The 17,672-nt window shown below is 38.4% G+C and overlaps 1 long non-coding RNA gene across 17 annotated transcripts; it reads left to right on the forward strand.

Moving 5' to 3' along the window:
* Window positions 1–7,399: 7,399 nt before the first annotated feature.
* On the forward strand, window positions 7,400–17,099 carry LOC112181598. 17 transcript variants are annotated; one of them, XR_005808458.1, is made up of 11 exons: window positions 7,406–7,771; window positions 7,879–7,925; window positions 8,213–8,318; window positions 8,448–8,551; window positions 8,812–8,885; window positions 9,088–11,548; window positions 12,458–12,971; window positions 13,174–13,366; window positions 16,033–16,103; window positions 16,628–16,711; window positions 16,828–17,099. It is a non-coding gene; the product is annotated as an uncharacterized LOC112181598 (long non-coding RNA). The 17 variants fall into 17 exon arrangements; XR_005808459.1 differs by having other exon boundaries at window positions 7,432–7,771; window positions 11,386–11,548; XR_005808447.1 differs by having other exon boundaries at window positions 7,407–7,771; window positions 8,448–8,885.
* Window positions 17,100–17,672: the final 573 nt, after the last annotated feature.

Raw genomic sequence — 17,672 nt, forward strand, 5'->3', positions numbered from 1 at the left:
TTTTCCTACTCTGGGGTATTTTCTTGGGGGTGGTGGCGGTATTTGATCCTTGCACTGATCATATATTTCTTCATACCACACTGTTAAGACTGTAAAGACCTCAAATTTTTGAGCACTCGTGGCGGGCTTATTGTGGCGATTGTCACGATTGTCGCGATGATCATTGTGAAAAGATCTGTTGCCCTTGTTATGATAATGTTGATCCTTTTGCCGCTTGTCTTGATAATTACCCTGCTGCCATTCCCTTTTTTTGTCATTGGGTGGTGTGGTTATGTTTGGAGTTGTGGTGGTGTTTCTTTGTTGGAACGTGGCGGGTCGGGGGTTGTTAAGTGGAGTTTGCGGTGGTGGTGGTGTGACACCATAAGTGTTGTACTCGGCTTGGGCATGCAGGACTGCCTCATTCATGATGTAGTCATATGTAGCATTTGGACAATTACAATTGAGGTGGTATAGAAAACTTGCCTTATGGAGTCCTTGCTTGAAGGCCGTCAGCGCCATTGTTTTGTCAAGATCCCGGCATCTTGATGTGGCGGTCCTCCACCTTGTTACAAATGATTTTAACTACTCGTCAATACTCTGGCTGATGCTGAATAGTTGGCTAGAGTTGTGGTAGCTGTCCGTCATGATGATGAATCTTGACAGAAATGCATTTGATAGAGCCAAGGATGAGTCCATGGAACCTGGAGGGCATTCGAAAAACTAACTCATTGCCTCACCTTCCAACGTTTCGCTGAATAGGTGACAAAGCGTTGCATCCTCAAATCCCTTGTTACTTGTCACCTTCTTGAAAGTGTCCATGTGCACGAATGGATCTGTTGATCCGCCAAATTAGGCTATCTTGGGTGTTTTGGCATATGTGGGTCTGACGGTTTGCGAAATTCTGATGGTAAATGGACCAGGTAGTGCTGCAAATAGTGGATTCTGCGCTAGTGGTGAGGTGCCAGTCTCAGCTCTGAGTAACCTTTCCTCTAGCTCTCGCATTTTTTCCAGTATCAAGGTGGTGGCGTCAACAGTTGGTCTAGGCATGTGTTGGGTTGGTGCCACAATCTGTTGTCATCGTGCAAGCATGTTTCCAGTTCCTCTTTGTTGACCGGTGCTGAATGAATTATCATATTGCGGCTGTGAGTCCGCCACCTGCTCTTGTGCTACCTGTAGTGGAGGTGTCGGCCCTAATCGCGCTAGTTCAGTTGGGTTTAGGGCGACATCCATTGGGATTACCGGTATAGGTGCTGCTCTTATCCCTGTGCTTAGACTGAGCCTTGCGCTTTGGGAGTGTTCACTTTGGCTTGGTCGTGCATTTGTTCCCAGCGCTTTCTTCAGCTCGTCAAATTTTGACAATAACGTCGCTACTTGATTTTGAGCTTCCGCCTTCTCCTTTCGTTCCTTTTCTCGATCTCTGTTTGCGTTGTGCAAGTCTGCTAAGGCTATTTCTAACATAGTAGCAAGATCCCGGCCTTGCGCTTGACGGCTTGTGCCGGTCTGATTTTCCACAACAGATTGTGTTGGGAGTATCTCGGGGGAGTTGAGATTTTGGCAGTCCACATTAATTGGTGTGGTGAACAATTCACGGTTAACGATTGATGGATTGGTAGGATTAGGCTGAGGGTTGGTGGCTTAATCTGCTTGGTCTCCAACGCCTTCGCCGCTTCCGCTAGCCATGGTAGGTTGAATGGGAACTGACGCTTAGTTCAGAGTTTCCCACAGACGGCGCCAATGTTAATGCTCAGAATACCGCCATATGATGTCGGCTTCCGATAACGTGGACAAGAGTCCAATCTCCCGATATATGTGTAGTTCATGAAGTCCCGCTAGTCTGTCAAGAGAAATACAATGGCGTCAAGAAAGGAGACCACGGTTGGCGGTCTTTGCTCCTCCTATGCTAAAGTTAAACGATGTACTTGTATTGACAAATGTAGCGGTAAATAGCTATTGAATGCGTAATCAATGAAGAGAGAGAGAAGTGGACTTTTTATAGGTGAAGTAGTGAGTTACCTCACTCTTGTTTTCGATGTGGGACTGATATCCTTCAGTTTGCTGAGTTTTGGTTCTTTCTGCATAGACAACTTTGGGTGGCGCGTGTCGGCGCGTCAAGGCATATTTCGGCCTAGAGCTGGCTTGCCGATGAAGGTTGTCTTGCTGTGTTTCCGGAGATTACCCCATTGAAGTTGCTCCGGCAAGGTGACATGGTTAAGTATGAGTACAGATTATGGCCGGTAATTGCTATGTATATACAGTAATGCATCTTTTTTCTAACACGACTGTTTTTGTTGTGTAGTACTGTAGTTGTAATAATTAAGCACCAGTGTCCAAGGCCATCAGCACCAATGTTGATTTAGTTCCAACTTCTAAGCAGGTCTCTGGTCTACTCTGTTGTCCTCAATCATGCATATTGATTTTCTTCTATAGTTGTATTTTCTAATTTGCATTTTTGTAATTACACACCAAGACAAAATTCATAATGCGTTGGTTTTTCCAAGTATCTCATACAACACTAACATGTGTTATAATTTCCATAAGATATGACAAAAAAAATCGATTTGATGTCTTTAGTGCCTTCTAGTTAATCAAATACAATAAATTTGATTCTAGGGAGATTGAAGGAAGATCCTTGAAATTGTTCGATAAAAAGTTGTCTGCTCTTAAAAGAAAAAAAAATCAAGGAATTTTATGCACTTGATGGAATAGGTGATTGTTCGTTGTGAAATAGGGTGAGTTCCATTGATGCATAAGAAACTAATTTATATGATAGCAAAATGGACAACCAACCAAAACTCTCTTTCTTTCCAACTCTTGTTTTCCAAAGACAACTGTTGTTAGGGTCAAAACCACTTTCAGAGCCAAAACCACTTTCAGAGCCAAAACCTCCATCTGGATTTTTTTATTTAATTTTGAACCAAAGAGAGGGAGATATATGTGGGGAGATTGTTTGGTTATGAATCAGGTACAAGTTCATTACAGTCATAAAAATCAATATATAGAATATATGATCAAGATGACCACTCTTTGGTTGATTTAATTATTGCTTTCTTGCGACTGACTCATTTCTTTTCTTAACTCTATTGTAATTTCCTCTATCAAATAGGGGAAGAAGAAGCACCAAGGCCAGTAGCACAACCTATAATCGCTAGGAAGACTTAGAATAGATGATGAGGACAACCGCTGACGACTTGCTCCGTGCTTCCAACTAGTACCAGTACCAGTACTAGTTGCACCAATAAACATTGCAAACAGTCGTAATTAAGCACCAAGATCAATACACAATACTAATTATAAGCTCTCCGGCCTCTTCTGTTAGATGTTTCATATATTGGTTCACCTGCAGACGAATCTCTTAAACATTAACTTAGGTAGGCATACGAAGGAGCAAGAAAAATGCAGTAAAAGTTAACTCTTTTGTTTTACCTGCAGCTTTTATGTTCAAAGGTCTCTACTCCTCTGTTTTTCTCTATTTTGTTCAATCAATATATACACATATATATATATATATAGGTTTTTTCTATATACGCAATAGGCCGATGAAACAGGAGAGCGCTCTCTCTCAAAACCCTAGCGCCGTCTCCTTTGGGCGGTTTTCAAGGAGGTTCCCATCACCTCCACCATTCTCATCTCGACGATCGTCCAAGTAGCTAATCGTTTCATTCCTCACTTCGATGGATCGCGGTTTGTGCGTTGCTTGGCAACGCTCTTTGATTGGCTCAATTTCGGACTGAGACCACGGCAGGGACGCTTCCGCGGTCAGGGGAGGAGATCTGGGTTTGGGCTCAGGCAACGACTTCCTTCCTACAGGGACTGACGAATTTTCGATGGCTGAACTGGACTATTGGTTGTGCTGGTGCAGAGCAGCGGCTGGGTCTTGATCTATTTGGGATTGATGAGGGCGGCGTCGTCATTGAAGTGACCAGGGATGGTGGCCAACGATGGTGGTCCGGAGTCAATAACCGCAGAGTCACTGCATAATGGAGCCTTTCTTTGGTGGAAGGTCATGATTATGTGGCTGTTGTGTGGGTGCAGATCGACGGCGGCGAAGGGATGGGTCAAGCACTGAGACTGGCTGCCTTGTTCTTGGGTGTCCAGATCAGTGTAATGGGGTACCCACGAGATTTATGGAAGATCTGGGTTTGGGACCCAGGAATTAATGATCTGCCTTTTTATCTTGCCGGATTTTGGTGGTGTTCCGCCTCCGGGAGAGTGATCTCTGATCATATTCAAGGGCGAGGAGGAGAGGATCGAGTAGGCCTGGGCACGGGCCGGGACCACATGTCAATTTGCTAGGCCCGGGACCAAGCCCGTTTTTTTCGGGCCGGGCTCAAATAATGTTTTTCAGTTATAGGGACCGTGAAGGACTGGACCATGCAGTCCCGGGCCGGTCCTGCCGGGTTTTCGGGCCCAAAAAGTCCAATTTTGCTTACCTTCATTTTCTCCATAGTTTCATCATGTTTCTGATTTTCTGGGTTTACAAAGCACAAACTAAGCTACAAAATGAAGACAATAACATCCAACTCATAGCTCCTTCAAAGTTACAAAGTACAAACAAATGAAGTTTCATAGTTTAAATACAACCAACTGAAGAATTGAAGTTTCAGACAGATCAAAGTTCCAAACCAAATAAAATTCCAAACCAAATAGGCAAATAATGATCCAAACCAAGTAAACTAACAAAGTTTCAAACCACATTAATTTGCTTCCAGGCCTCCAGCGGCTGCCAGCATGGTGTCCAGCAAACAAGCTTCATCCTACAACCATTTCACATTATGCAGATCATATTATCAGTTTACATTATGCAGATCAGTTTACCATTTCACATTATGCAGATCACAAAAGAAGAAATAGCTAGCTGATCACAACAGCGAAAGTGCGAAACTAGCAAGCTGACGCAGAGAAACTGAAAATGAAAATGAAATATGCACAGGATTAACAGTAAAAGTGCATAATCATTAATCAATCATAGCAATCAAGCACAGCAAGCAGTATAAATCATAATCACACAAACCACAAGAATTAAAATCAAACCACAATCAATTGAAATTTTTTTTGAAGACCAAGCAATTGAAGTTATGTGCGTAACATCTATACATATCAGTGATCTAGCATCCAAATTCGAGAATATATAAGCTTCATTGGCTTTATGTCAAGAATCAAGCAGTATTAAATGAATGCATTCTTTGTTGGTACCTAATGCTCTGGCCACTCACCGGTAGTATATATAAGAGCTTCAAAACAAACTTAAACAAACAGAGATACACTCAAGGACTTCAAGGGGTGGGAAGACCTAGTAATTATAGAGCAAAGAGCAGCAGCTACATTAATATGTGATCATTTTTCTATTAGTTTTTCATTTATGGCGCCCATGATCTGATAACATACTAAATACCTTTGGCTGTGCTATTCCAAGACTTTCAAACAATTCGGGATGTTTAATTGGAAGTTCAATGGCCTGTGAAGATGAACATATATCATTTAGATATGTCGAAGAATACCCAGAAATAATATCACATAAACACAAGCCAAATTAGACAAACGTAGCAAGCAAAGAGTCTAAATTCAAGCCAAATTTGGGATCAGGCCAGTCGCACCACCTGCCGGCTCACTATCATAACCGCCCTCAGACTGGCTGGAAGCCACCACCAACTCGGCCCCAATAACTGCAACTGCTTCGGGTTCCATTGCCAAAGACCAAAACTCCAAAAGTGATGAGAGAGGCTTCGGTTTAGTGATCGAAGAAGGCTTGGGGTTTCGAAATGGAAAACTGAAAGGGATTGGGTTTCCAGTGAGTAATCGAAGAAGGCCAGAAGGGGTTTAGTGATCGAAGAAGGCTTGGGGTTTCGACATGGAAAACTGAAAGGGATTGGGTTTCCAGTGAGCAATCGAAGAAGGCCAGAAGGGATTGTTGCTGGGTTTCTGGAAATTAGGGTTCTTGATCGAATTCGAAATCTGGAAAGCTAGAAGAGTAGAAATCGATTGACTGATTGAGGGTTTCGACTGGGTTCAAGCTGCTAAGGGAAACTGGAAAACCGAAGGAATCGAAGAACTGACTCAAGACTTGTGTTTGGGAAAGGGTCGGGGTCTCGGGGATGGCTACGAACTGATTTCAAACTTCGAAGGTTTGTGTCTGAATGTTGACAAAAGTCAAGAGAATGTCGACACTAAGCCAGGCTGGAAGTAGGGTTATATTGAATCGGGCTCATCTTCGGGCTTTGGGGATTATGGATACCAGGGCCCGGGACCGGCCCGTTTAAACTAAAATGGTCCGGGCTTTTTCTTTTTGTCTATTTTTTTCCTCAAAGCCCGGCCCGGACCTCCTGGTCCGGATCGATCCGGTCCGGGTTTTCGGGTTTTCGGGCTAAAATGCCCAGCCCTAGGATCGAGCTTGCATCATTTGGGCCTTAGTTCAAATATGGTGGTTTACTCAAGTGGAGGCTCAGGACAGTGGACTGGTGGTGTGGACTTGTTTTCAACAAACGATATCTCGTGACTTGCTGGATCTTACATTTGTGGGAGACTCTTTGCAATCTACTAGTATTTTCGTACACCAATTTGAGGTCTCTAGGCGAACTTACTTGTTGTTCAGTTGTTTCGAGTCATGTATCTTTCACTAGGTTTCGATTTTCTCCTGTTTGTCGCTTGTCTAATTGTGCGCATTTGTTTACAATAAGGGTCACCTGTCATATGCTTGGTAGCTTGTGTCATCTAGAACTTTTGGTATGAGACAACTTATGATGTACGTGCCTTCTGGCCATGGATAAGTAATGAAGTTATTTATTTTCTCAAAAAAAAAAATATATATATATATATATATATAGGTTTTCTTCTATAATTGTATTTTCTAATTTGCATTACGGTAATTATATTAGTATAAGAACTTGTATGTTGGCATTCCCTATATACAAAACTAGAGAGTTCTAGTTTAAGAGTGTGTGAGAAGAATGATCTTAAGAATTGAAATTGAAATTCAAGGCATGTAACTCAAGATAAGATCCTACTGACTCGTATGGAAGTTTTTGGTAAGGTTCATTCATTACATTGTGCATGATTGAGTTCCAGGATTGTTAGCTATGCTTCAATCCTGAGGTCGTCTATTTAGTATTCCCTCTGTGTACGTTGTCTATGTGTCATGTTTTTAAAGGAAACCATCATCGAGATTTGATTTCAGTTTTTAAGTCACTGATTTAGTCGTGTACTGATTAAAGCATATATATCTGTTTTATTTACACCACTACAATTATGAGCAATGGCTACGGAAGGCAAGCCACGGTTGCAGTGTTTTGTGAGCAAGAGTTTCAGTCAACGCAATTCAATCACTTTATGAATGAATCTGCGGGTGATGCATGCCGCATTTATTTACAAGCGTGACTTTTCTTTAAAATATTGCTTCAGTCCGCTCTTTTTGCATTGGTCTTGGTAAATCAATCTCTCTCTCTCTCTCTCTCTCTCTCTCTCTGTCGGTGACTTTTTTATAAAATATTGTTTCAGTCCCTTAAATGTTGCCCCTTCCGTCTCTCTCCCCCTCCCCTTCCCAAAAACCAGATCTGTGACCCCCACCGCCCTCTTCAAAAACCAGATCTCTGACCCCCACCGCGACCCTCACAACCCCCTCCGTTTCCAACCATCACTGATGGCCTCTCCTTCTATCTTTTTCATGTTATCTGAACTTTCCTTCACACATGGATCTGATCAATTTTATAACTGTAAACTTTTCTTCTGTCATATTGCGATTTCTTCGATTTGGCTGTAAATTTGAAAAAATTGTGTATCTTTTGTTTGTGAGGTAGAGGTAGAAATTTCGTTTTCCTTTTTGTGAGTTTTGATTATGAATTGAGTTTTTGGGTTTATTTCTGTTTTGGGTTTTGATCTTGAATTTTTTTTTATTGATACTTGCAGGTCGTATTGTTTGGCTGTTAAAACCCTCTGCCAACCTCATCTCTCAGGTATAGTTTCCGGGTTTGAGTTTTTATTGGTTTGAGATGGACTTTGAATTGGGTTTTCCTGAGGAGACCAATCTTGTATCTTTCTTAGTACTGCTAAAGTGCTAATATCTACTAATACTACTGCATCTAACAATATTGAATCGCTGCATGAACTACCACTTGAAAGGAGTTTTCTGTTAGATTTATTTGATCAGAATCTCATTTTACATGATGAAACTTTCTGTTGTACTTTACTGTATATGAATATCTCTTTAAAGGTAGTCATATGCTTCTTCTTTCTTATCTAGCTCCTGCAGTTTGCTTCAACAAGGAATGAAACAAATAATAATAAGCCCAGAAACCTCTAAAGCTAAAGCATTAGAGAAGGTGGAGGATAAGTCCAAAGTTGCCAGGGTATACCAAATTTCCTATGCAAGATTAATTGTTTGTAGTTTTCTTACAGATTAATTGTTCCATAGTTTTCTTACAGATAATATGTAATTCATGCTGTAGTGCTAAAAATGTTCTTTGATGATTATTTAGGCATTGAAGGAAAGTGTTCTCCATCAAATATGTGAGGCAAAGCCATTGGCTCTGATCATTGATTGGAATTCACTCCTGTCTAACAAAAAGAAGAGAACTGTGATGTATTTCTTTGTATTTTGCTGCTGAGTTAACTGACTAATTTTTGTTCAAGCTGATTTACTTAGCAACTTGGATAATTACTGCTTACTCATTTCCTTTGCAATTTGGGCTTGTTAATTGTTCTTATACCCTTTACTAATATTTGTGTATGTTGTTATTAATTATTGCAGGCACATACTATACTAGATTTCCCAACTTTCTTGCTTGTTAGCTCAATAGAAAATAGTTGATTGAGCCTTCAAACATTTAAAACCAATTGCAGGTGCTTGGCATCAAAGGGTGAAAAGTCTGGTGAATGTGAAAGATATTCCAAATATTATCGTTCGCCATGCCCAGGTGAATGGGCAAGTATTTCTTAGCTTATTTCTTCTGCAATTATTTGTCTTGCAATAAAATCTGATTGGAAGTTTAACTTTTTCTGTTAAAACTTTTTCATAAATGTAGTAAATTGTTGGTACTTTACTCATACGTAGATTGTCATTGCATAAACTGTGACATGACTGTGTAAGGATTGCATAATCTGAACTTTAACTTGCAGCATAGCCCTGGCAAAGTTTGCACCAGAATCACAGGGCACACTGAATTTTAAGTTTGGAACTTCTTCTGGAGCTGTATATTAGCCTGGAGAACTTTTTAGTTAGAAACTTGTATGTGATAACAGTACTATTGGGATGGAGTGGGTTATGTAATGCTGTATTTGGTTTGATTTATAGTACTCATAGTGACATTACTATAATCTCTATGGTACAATGAATGAAGTTATTAATTTTATTTTCATCTTTTCTGGGCATGGTCAATTCAATTCCCTGCAAAGCAGGTTAAAATCCAATGGAGATTTGTTAAATCATCATATTAATAGAACAGAAATTGGTAAATTAGGTTTGAATGGAGATGGGATGTCACGGATCAATATAGGCGTGGATAAAAGACATAGAGGTAGGGCCCCTGCAAGAGTCAAACTGAACAGAGCCACATTCCCATTTATATGTGACATATGGGCCAAAAGCAACTGGTCCACAGGGCACTGACATGAAAAAAAGTGGCTACACCGTTGCTTTGCTCCATAGACACAGATAATTGTTGCCTTTGACCTCTATACCCACGAATCATGCATGTGGCTGTTGTTCAGAATCGTGGTGGTGTTAGGATAAAAACATTTTGTTATCTTTTAGGAAATCTGATTCCTATTAGATATCAATTTACTTTTATTAGTCTTTATCACACCCTAATTGTTTTAGGGGGAGTCCACTCTTGATGCATATATAGGTTTTGCATTAGGTTGCATTGGGTTACGCTTTGCATGATAGAAAAGTTTCTTTGTTTCAGAAAGGCAAAGCTTGTTTTGATCACTAATTCATATGTCTAAGTGAATTAGTGAATCAAGAATTCATTCATACATCATTCATATCATTCTTATGTCATGGAAGTCCTACGAGTTCAGTTAGGTTTCAAGCATAACCAAGAATTGAAGATCGACGAGTTGAGACGTGTGAAGCACAACTAGGGGCAATAAGCAAATTGAGGTGAAATAGTTCAACCGGCTAAAATGCGTGTAGCTAGAGGTAACCAAGAGGTTGTAAGTCTACTTTGTAATTTGACTACTATCACATAGTGTGTTGCTTGAGCACTTGGCCTTCAAGAGATAAGGCCACGTAGTTGTTTACCTCACTTTGAGGATTTTTATTGCGCAAACATCTTCTGTGTTTCGGTTCTTATTGTGTATGTTTGCTTGGTACGTCAATTCTTATCTGTTCTTTTCTCATTGTCCTGCAACTACAATCTTATTACATTAGTGTGATCAGAATAGTTTTTTGAGTGTCATTCCAGTTCTACTACTTTCAAATTAAACTCCAAGACAAAGTTCATAATCTATATGTTCTCGTGTATCATAACTGTGGGGTGTTGTCTTCATTTCTAGGATACAGTATTAGGAAATGACAAGTAAATCAATTTGACGTCCTTTAATCCTTCTAGTTAACTGATGATTGATCCAAATAAACTCGATCGATTATTCATAATTTGATTAATTCTACAAGCAATAGTTTTGAAGTTAGACGCATGAAATTGTTTGATAGAAAGTTGTCTGCTGTCAAAAACATTACTTAAGAGTTATGCACATTTCTTATATATGGCCCTTTCTGAATTTTAGCTTGAAAGTTTGCTTCTTTAGTATATCTGACAAAGTTTTTGAGTTCTGGGCTTTCATATTTTGGATTATTTTCTGGATGCATTTTGTAATTTCAATCAGCATATTTTCCTTTTCAAAAAAAAAAAAAAATAGAGAGAGAGTTATAAGTAAACAATGTCAGGGCAGCAGCTTAACCAAAACACTGTGTTTTTACTTTGTTTTTGGGACGAACTTTGTTTTTTTTTTTTTCTTTTTTTTTTTTTTCCTGTTGGCATTTATTCTGTAGTGTGATCTGTTTTATCATTCTTTATAATGGAAGCAGAATTTGATAGGTAATTCGTTGATACGTTAGTGTAAACTACATAACCTTATTATGCTAGCACTTTCTTTGGATGTATCCTATCTTCTGTTTTCCAAACTATAAGAGGGCTAAGTATGCTGGTTACTTGGGTCGCATTACCAATGAGTACCAGCGCTTCTTTAAGAAACACTTTTACTTAGAAGTGCTTTTTGGAAGCAATGCAAATTAAATGCCATAGATCTCCAGAACTAATGACCTTTGATAACACTACTGATGAGCTTTATGTAAGAATGCAAGCAAGCATCATTATTCTAGAAATTTAAATGAAAATTGATCTGTTATTAAAAACTTGTTAGTTTTGTTTGTAAAGTCTTCTGAATATGAAGCTGACAACTAAGCAAATATAGTTTCAGACGGTTTAAACGTGCTGGAGAATCATATGTTAAGGTGCCCTTCTTTGGAGCTGTTTCATATTTGACACTAGCTGTCGCTCCCTTCTGCATAGCATTTGCTGTTGTTTGGGCAGTGTATCGCCGTGTGTCATTTGCTTGGATTGGCCAAGATATCCTTGTAAGAAAATAAATTTTCGTCTTTTATTTTGATATTGATCTGGTTAAATTTTCACTGGAATGTTCTAAATCCATACCTAATGCAGTGAATTTTGCCTCTGTATTTCCCTGTTATACATTCTGCTGATTTATATATATATATATATATATATATATATATATTTTAGCACTCCAAGCTAGTAATCTTTTCATTACAAATGTTTCGCGAGAATAATATTTTTAAGTCATGCAAGGTCTGAACTCATAATTAGACAATGTCAGTGTATCACAAGAGAATTTTGAGAAGTGTTTATACATCAGGGGATCCAGGAGTTAGCAATCAACTACTGTGGATGGTATATTGTACATTCTTATTGGATTTTACTGAGTAATAAGGAGATTGGAAAACCTTTGTTTTAGAAGAAGAGTGGAAACTTCATCACTTAATTGATATGGCATTAAAAATGATAAGCAGAGAAGACCATAATCATATGTAGGAAAATTTAACTAATCACCCATAAACCATTTGTTCTCAGCTTTTCCGTTCAAATTTAGGTTGGCAGATAATCTTGTATTCTTATCTTCTCAGCAAAATAGAAAAATAATAAAAATTCAGCTGTATTTAGTCTTTTCCGATTCATTTGGATGTATGCATTGCTGTCATATTACCAAACGTAGAACAGTCATAGTTTAAATACCTGAAGTTTGGTACCTGAAGTTTGACTTTGCCCTTGTGCACTTCAGAGTTCTGTTTTTTGACGAGAAGGAACTGGTAAGCAGATCACGCTCGTCCTTTTGTTTTATATGGACTGCACTTATTTCATGCTATTATGGATAATACTGATAGCCGCACGTTATCTTTCACATTCAAGTGATATTTGTAACTTGTAATATGTTTGGTAGACGCTAACCTGCACTGAAAAATAATCAGGGTATTGCACTGATAATCACCGTTCTTCAGATTGTTCGCGTACCGAATCTCAAGGTGATGATTCACAATCATTTTTCCTTTTCTGATTTTTGTCGAGCAAAATGTGAACATTTTTCTTTTCATCTATTATTGTGCTGCTTACTATTGATGATTATATAAGAAAATTCAAGGTCATATCTATTAATATTCTTTTCCTGGGTTTAATCTGTAATTCTGTAAACAACATATCTATCACCACCGATTCATAACGGCGACCAATTGTTCTGAGGCCATTTGTTCTGGTGAGATCAAGTGACTGGTTTCTCCCTCAGTTTCAAGTAATTTGTTCACCGGCGACGTTTTCCAAGGTGTGGAGAAGGAGGCGGAGGAGCGGGTTAGGAGGCCGTTTGTTCCGGCGAGATCGAAGCGTTGGTCCGATGACGATTTCTTCTTACGTCGACGGCGGTGGCGTCTCCGACGAAGGCTCCTAATCTTAATTACAAGACGAGCTTTTCATCACCTGGAGCTCTACAAGGTTCACTTCCTCTCTCTCTCTCAAAATCTCAAATATCGATATGAATTTGTTCATCAATTGCTTGAATATTTTGTATATAATTGAGAATGCTATATATATTGGACGCGTACAGAAAATGAGTTGCACCTTGATTTATAACGTTTACTGTAAATATGCTTGTCTGTTGATCATTACGAATGAATGGAGCTGTCATTTTACTTAGATTTAGGTTTTCGGAGTTATGGAGCAATTGCTACACCCGAGCCAACGGTGTTGAAATTTGAAAATGGAGACTGTTGATTCAGTGATTGCTGATGATGAGATAGCAAAGATCCGGCATGAATTTGATGCCGCAAAGCAGAGTTTCCTCAAGATTCCACAAGCACTCAAAGAAATGCTTAAGATAAATCTGGAAGGTTTGTCAATCCATCATTCATGATTCTCAGTTGACCGTAATAACTTTTGTCAGTTGTGTTATGGATTAATGTCATACATCCAAATTAGGGATATGTGTAAGTAAAAATTTGAGATTGGACAATATTCATTATTCAAGTTTATGGATTTGACTATGACTGCACGCTGGCACATTACTAGGCACATTTGGTTGTGATTCGATTCCTATTGTGGTATATGGATGAGTAGTTCTTTTAATTATATTGTTTAGTATAACTTCTTTTCCTCTAGTGCTATGCTATATTTCTGATGCTATATCAAAGTTCTCAAGTTTAGACCTTGGTATGTGCATCAAAGGTTTCAAAGTTTTGGGTGGTGCATACATATTATCTTGGTTGATGTGACAAAAGTATTAAAAGTAAAACAATGTTGCCTCCTGAACCATTGCTATTGTTTCAGAGTTGTAAATTCATATGGAGATAATAACATTCAGGATTAATAGTTTTTGTCAAGGATGTGAATTACTGAAATGGTGAAAGTAGTAGTTTTTATTGTCTTTTGTTAGTATCTTTCTATACCTATGTTAGTATCTTTTTAAGTTGTTGTCAGTAGCTCCTATTTTCATTTTGATTGATTTCAAGTCAGTAGCTCTCTATAATTGCTATAGTGGCTTTTCAACAGAGTGATAGTAGTTTTCTATCGCTATGTTAGTATCTTTTCACGCTGATGTCCGTAGCTTTTTTATTTTTTATTTTGATTGATTTCAAGCCAGTAGCTCTCTGCAACTGTTACAGTGGCTTTTCAATACAGTGATAGTAGCTTCTTATCTCTATGTCCGTAACTTTTTTTGTTTTCATTTGGATTGATTTTAATTTTCTAGTGGTCTTTCGTCAATAGGTTATCAAATTGGAAAAGCATGATTCTGAATGAAATTCAATTATCTTTTTGTTGTGATTTAGTATCTCTAGCATTTTTTGTTGGGGATTTGTGTTACATTATCAACATGGATAATCAGCTGGTTTTGTGCAATCAGTATCTATGTCAGTAGCTTTTTGTTACTAGTTCAGTATCTTTGTACATGTGTCATAGTAGCTTTCTGTATATATATTAGTGGACTTTTAGATTGCTTTTTTTTATTATATAGTTGATAAAGAGTGCAATTTTTGTAGTGCAGCGGCAAGTTACTGTTTTTAATTTGCATTTCAAATACTATTATTTTGTTGTATCTTCATGCAGAATTCTCCCCTTTGCATTTGCAGTAGTAGATTTTGAAAATCATGTGAATTTAAGTAGTGAAGCCTCCATTGACAAGGAGATCATCCGGCCAACAAAGAAATGTTGAAATGAAAAGTGGCAAAATAATGCCTATGGGTACTGTAATGTGGTAGAGCATGACAGTAGCATTACAATATTGACAGTAGCATTACAATATTGACAGTAGCTTTAGACAACGGTTGTAATAAATTTTCACAACTATGGTAGTGGTTTTTTACAACTATAGAAGTAGCTTTTTCCATAGTTATATCATTGTTGAACCTTGCATACTTTTTGTATCATTAAATATGCTTTCTTGTCTCAATTGCAGTGGCTTTTTAATTTTGGTTGTATATTGTACATTTCTGTAGCTTTGTTAATCTCTGAAAATAACTTCCTCAGTCTTTGGGAGTAACTTTTGTTTTGCGTTGTAGTAGTTTTTGTTCTGCTTGGTTATTGTTTTTGGCATTGATGATAGTAGCTTTTGGTGATGGTGAGAGTAGTTTTTGTTGCTGGTGAGAGTATTTTTCTGATGTTGGTGACAGTAGCGTTTGTTACTGATGAAAGTAGTTTTTGGTGTTGGTGACAGTAACTTTCCTTGGTGGGGATAGTAGCTTTTGGTTTTGGAGAGTGTAGCTTTTTTGTGACAGTAGCTTTTGTTGTTTGTGATAGTAGCTACTGTGACTTCGCCGGAGGTTGTCGGAAATCTCACCAGAGTATCTTTTGTTGCTGGTGACAGTAGTTTTTATGACCTCACCGGAGGTTGCCGGAAATCTCACCAGAGTATCTTTTGTTGCTTGTAATAGTAGCTCTTGTGACCTCGCCGGAGGGTGCCGGAAATCTTACCATAGTAGCTTTTGTTACTAGTGACAGTAGCTTTTGTTGCTGGTGACAGTAGCTTTTGTGGTCGCCGGAGACTCGTCGGAGTTGGCCGGAAACCTCACCGGAGAGGAGAGAGAGGATGATTGTTGACTTTTTACTCTAGTGGCATTTATGTAAATATGTTAGTTTTTATATCTAAAATTTAATAGCCTTTTTAATCTAGTGGCCTTATGAGGGGAAAAAATAGTTGGTGGCCTTATGGCTAAAAAAACATTCAAATATGCACTTATATATAATTAACCCCCCTTTTAAGTACCCTACAACTGAAACCTTGATCATAAATGTTTCAGAAACTTGTTTTCTTGTTATGTTATTTTTATTGGTCAATATGTCCATTGATTAGATATTTGTATATATGTTTTGGGATTTATAAAATGAACATGAAACAACATGTTAACATTGATTAGATATTTTGGGAGTTACTGTGTTATTCGCAAAACTTGGATCAATTAATGATTAAAACATGGGACTTGAAACTAAATCATGACAGTTTCACTTCATTAGTTATCACATCGTCCATACAGATACTAAATCGTGACAGTAACTTTTACAGGTATGATTGGTTGACAAATAAGACTCTTCGAACGGGTTACTTTGTGTGGGCAATGACAGCTTATGGTGCAGGTATGTACTGTGCTAAATTTTGGGACATTGTTGCACTTTTTTTCTCTTTGCTATGCCAATGTTGCACCTGGCATTCATAAAATGCACTAATTGAGGCATCTAATAAATTTTGGGTGACTTAATAACTCTTGTTTATAAATTTCTGAATGTTTATGGTAAACATAGCTCAATGGAGATAATGTGTGGAGCATATATGAGCTATTTGAAAAATTAAGATATTTTAGGACATAATGACATAAAGTTTTCATGGAAAAATGCATTGCATCCATAGAGTGCTGTATATCACCAGAGGGAAAACTTCCCTGCAAAAGATATAGATAGAAGTTTGGGGAAAGCCACTTAAGGAGCAAAGCAATTTGTCCACTGTCAAAGTGACCCTGTTTTTTCTCTATACAATAGTTGTTATGTTTATGTAGAAAGTCTAGTGCTCTATTCTAGCGAATATATGCAATTGGTTAGCAAGCCACCAGATATTTACATCATTGGTTTCGTCTTTAATAATTGCTTGGCAATTCGCACTGCAGGTCTCCTGGTCACCTATGTGGCTTTGAACTTGATGGATGGGCATGGCCAACCTGCTTTGTTATACATAGTTCCATTCATACTTGGTAAGATTCTAAGCTTGGATAATCTGGCAGTAACATGCATAGTGTGCCTCTGACCTTTCTGCGCTAAATTATTCATAACATGAGCAGCAGTAATATAAGCTAGTTACGTTCTGCAGGTACCCTTCTTAACCTTGGGACAGATGAGAGGTGACCTCAAAGTTCTGTGGACAAGAGGAGAACCAGAGAGGCCTTGCCCGCACGTACGACTCCAATCCTCTCACTCTCAATAGAAGAATCTGGATAAAGTAATTGTGTGATAGTTGGTTAGTAACTCAGATACTCTTTACATGTCAAAGCTGTAGGAGACCATAATATATACGATTAGAAAGTTGTTACTAAGATGATTTTAAATCACTTGATATAAAAACGGGACGTTTACAACATCCAACATGCATATGCCCAAGTTTAGCTCCATAAACATCATAGAAAGGCAATATCTCAGAAGGAGTTGTTCCAACTTTCGCCTCTTGATCCCTCTCCAGATTGTACGCAATAGCATACTGTTTATCTTTTAACAGTGTTGACTATGTTTGAAGTCCGCATCATCACAAAGTTCATGTTTTGAAAGAGTGAAAGACCAAGAAATGGTCTGATGGAAAGTTGAGATCCCTATTAGCTTGGATATAGGGATGGGAGAGGTGAAAGATTTAAGGCGCACACAAAATCTATCAGGGATTCATATATACCGAAACCCATCAGCACTAGCCTTAAGACAGTTTTCTAAATTAAATTGCCTATCTAGACGTCATGACTCCAAAGCAGTTGAATTGTAGAAAGAAAAAGAAGAGATGATGAAGCATTAAGCTACTGCAACCCATAACATAGCAGAAAACTTTCTGATGTTTCTGATGCAAGAAGACGGTCTCTAATGGAAAGCAATTCAGATGCAACGTCACTGACATCTATCTGGTCTCTTGGGACCTCAGCAGAATACGCAATTCCAATTTCAAATATCAAACTC

The sequence above is a fragment of the Rosa chinensis genome, chromosome 1 (genome assembly GCF_002994745.2).
Source record: "Rosa chinensis cultivar Old Blush chromosome 1, RchiOBHm-V2, whole genome shotgun sequence".
Taxonomy (NCBI): Eukaryota; Viridiplantae; Streptophyta; class Magnoliopsida; order Rosales; family Rosaceae; genus Rosa; species Rosa chinensis.